A 3360-nucleotide genomic window follows, 5' to 3' on the forward strand; every position below is an offset into this window, starting at 1 on the left:
CCTGCCAAATAGCTAAGAGAGCCATCCTATGCCATCATATGCAGCTTGGAAATAATTTCAATAAGGGAATATATTTTATAATAGATCAGCAGGTTTTTTTTTTTTTTTTTTTTTTTTTTTGTAATCCTGTAAGATCATAGAATAAAGGCACATTTTAAAAAGTCATAAAATGCTATTATAACATGAACTGAAAGTTAACCATCCAAATGTTGGGCATTTAAAATGAGGATTTAAAAAGATCTATGCCCCCACCAGTGCACACTCCAGCCTTGGACAACCCTTTTCTTCCCTGACCAAGAACAAACCCCAGCTTGGATGCAGTTTGCTAGCCAGGGTCTGTAAGGGTCCAGAGGCCATAACACACATCTCGACTTGGCCTGTGGCAGCCGGAGCCTTGAGTACTTCAGAGTTAAAACTCACAGCTTCAGGGCAGAGACAGCAGGGCAGCCTGCAGAGCTGGGGCTTCAGGGCTTGCTCCATCTGTGCAGAACCTATTCTGGCATGACATAATGACTTTGGCAATTCAGGCCTTGGAGAGGCTAAAGGGAAAATATAGAGGGGGTGGGGAGGATAAAGTGACTGGAGTTTCTTTTCAAGAGAGGAAGAAAGTGAATCCAGCAGGAGAAGGAGTAGATTTGGAAAGAAGTCTCCTGTGAGCGAGAACCACATGCAGAGTACACGCTCTCCTTAGCTGGAGGTTCAGTCATTGAAGTCACTGAGTAAGGACAGCACTGGGCATGGCTCTAAGTCACACAAGCCTCCCCCTCCCACAGGAGAAGGCAGGAGCCTTCCTCCACAGGCAGGAGGAACTTAGGACCAGGCAGCCAGGAACAGGAGAGCCAGTCACCCCCCACAGGGTCCCACTAGTCACTGAAAGCAGTTCAAAATCAGCAGTGAATCTGTCTTTAAGACCAGTTATAGTGGCTAAGAGGTTTATACTGGTGTTCACGTTCTGGGATAACAGGGATGCACCACTATGTTTTGTGGGGTGCTGGGGGTAATCCTCTTTGCATGACAGGCAAGCACTAAGCAAGCAAGTCAACTGAACGACATCTCCAGCCCATTGCTGTGTCTTAGCACCCAGGGTTATAACAGGCTTGTGTCTCTTACACTATGCACCCATGTTCGACACTCATTTGAGAATTCTCTTATCTTGGGCATCCTCTCCTCAAGTCTTATGAGTTGGGCCACAGCCACACAAAACTATCCAGATCTCCATTTTATTTTTTTTTTAAGATTTATTATTATACATAAGTGCACTGTCACTAACTTCAGACACACCAGAAGAGGGCATCAGATCTCATTACGGGTGGTTGTGAGCCACCATGTGGTTGCTGGGATTTGAACTCAGGACCTTCAGAAGAGCAGTCAGTGCTCTTACCCGCTGAGCCATCTCACCAGCCCTCCATTTTATTTTTATTAGTATTTACTGAGACATGATCTTGCCATGTAGCTCTATCTGGCCTGGAACTGGTCGCACAACCTAGGCTGATCTCAGACTTAAAGTTAACTTCCCATGCTTCCTGGGTGCTGGGATTGCAGACAGCACCTGGTAAGGCCTGTCCAATTCGACTGATAAATTCATTTGTGTTGTTTTGTTTTGTTTTGTTTTTTTTTAATGAAAAACAGTGGATGAATCGGGTCCAATGAGAGATCTAGGGCTGTTGGGAGTTTGCAGATTCAGTCTGATAGTGATTCACTCCCTAAATGTTGACCCAAACAGGGATAAGCTAATAAATTATAGAAGAAAATCTGTTTCTATCTCTTCTGTACATACTTGTCCTAGAGATACTGGCCAAATACCCTACCTGGTGCTTTAGGGCCAAAAGATATTTATGTCTATGTCCTTAAGCCTAAAAGTGAAAAACTGGGCCCGGGCTATAACTCAGTGGTAAAATACTCTGCCTACTTTGTAATGCTTGAGGCTCTGGATTTCATTCCCAGCAACACACATACTCACAGGGCAAGTTACCATCTACTCTGACCTCTCTGAGAAGTTTCATAACAGATAAACATTTCCCCAAGATCCTTTCTTTTTTTTTTTTTTTTTTTTTTTTTTTTTTTTTTTGGAAAGGGGTTTTCTTTGTAGACCAGGCTGGCCTTGAACTCAGAAATCCGCCTGCCTCTGCCTCCCGAGTGCTGGGATTAAAGGCGTGCGCCACCACCGCCCGGCCCCAAGATCCTTTCTGTGGTCCTAACAGCTCCCTCCTTCCTGTGTCTCAGGATCCTTTGCAGACAAGATGTTGGACAGGAGGCCCTGGAATCCTTCCCGTGGCCATATGTAGCTAGAAAGCTGGGGGTTTGGGAGCTGCCAAAACCACATCCCATAGACCAGCATCCCACAGACAAGAAACCTAACCAATAGGAATGCTCCCTCACAGCTCTGGATGCTGATGTTGAGAATCAGGTACCAGAGGAGGACCTAATCCTGAGCTGCTTCTCCTGGCTCATGGATGCTGAGGCAACTCTTCTTGGCCCATGGATGGCATCCCCGCTTTGTGTCCCTGTGATCAATATCTGCATGTCTGTCCTGACCTCCTCCCCTGGCAGGAACACCAGTTGTGGGGAACTCAAGCTGAAGCTAATGACTTTATTTAACCATAAATGTCTCTTTAAAGATCTTGTGGGGGGGGGGGGCTGGAGAGATGGCTCAGCGGTTAAGAGCACTGATTGTTCTTCCAGAAGTCTTGAGTTCAAATCCCAGCAACCACATGGTGACTCACAACCACCTGTAATAGGATCTGATGCCCTCTTCTGGTGTGTCTGATGACAGCTACAGTGTACTTATATATAATAAATAAATAAAACTAAAAAGAAAAAAAAAAAAAGATCTTGTTGCCAAAATGAAGGACCATCCTGAGGCAGTGGAGGGTTCAGATCCAACATAAAAGTTTCCAGATGCAATTCAGCTATACCTTCCCTCTAGCCTGTCCCACGTAGCTTCACAGGTGGGTCATGTTTAATCTTGTGCTTCCCACAACTGACAACAAAGAACTTTTCTGCAAGACAGCACACACACACACACACACACACACACATCAGGCAACATACTGCTGGCAACCAAGGTCCCTGTATGGAGAAGGAAGACCTATTACTGGGAAGCCCATCACATGTGGATGCTTAAATAAGTGAGTTGCATGAGGTGGCACAGGCCTGTGGTGAGGCAGGAGGATGGCTATAGCTCTGGAGTTCAAGGTTGGTTTGGACAATACAGCTCAACTGCATCTCTAAATAAATATAAATGAATTAAAACTGAGTTAGAGAGCCGGGCGTGGTGGCGCACGCCTTTAATCCCAGCACTCGGGAGGCAGAGGCAGGCGGATTTCTGAGTTCGAGGCCAGCCTGGTCTACAAAGTGAGT

At 45.7% G+C, this 3360-nt stretch overlaps 1 protein-coding gene across 3 annotated transcripts in view; it reads left to right on the forward strand.

Moving 5' to 3' along the window:
• Gnal (G protein subunit alpha L) overlaps nt 1–3360 on the forward strand; it is a 147208-nt gene that overhangs the window by 139177 nt on the left and 4671 nt on the right. The gene's annotated exons all lie outside the window — the stretch shown is intronic.

This window comes from Mus caroli, chromosome 18 (genome assembly GCF_900094665.2).
Source record: "Mus caroli chromosome 18, CAROLI_EIJ_v1.1, whole genome shotgun sequence".
Lineage (NCBI taxonomy): Eukaryota > Metazoa > Chordata > Mammalia > Rodentia > Muridae > Mus > Mus caroli.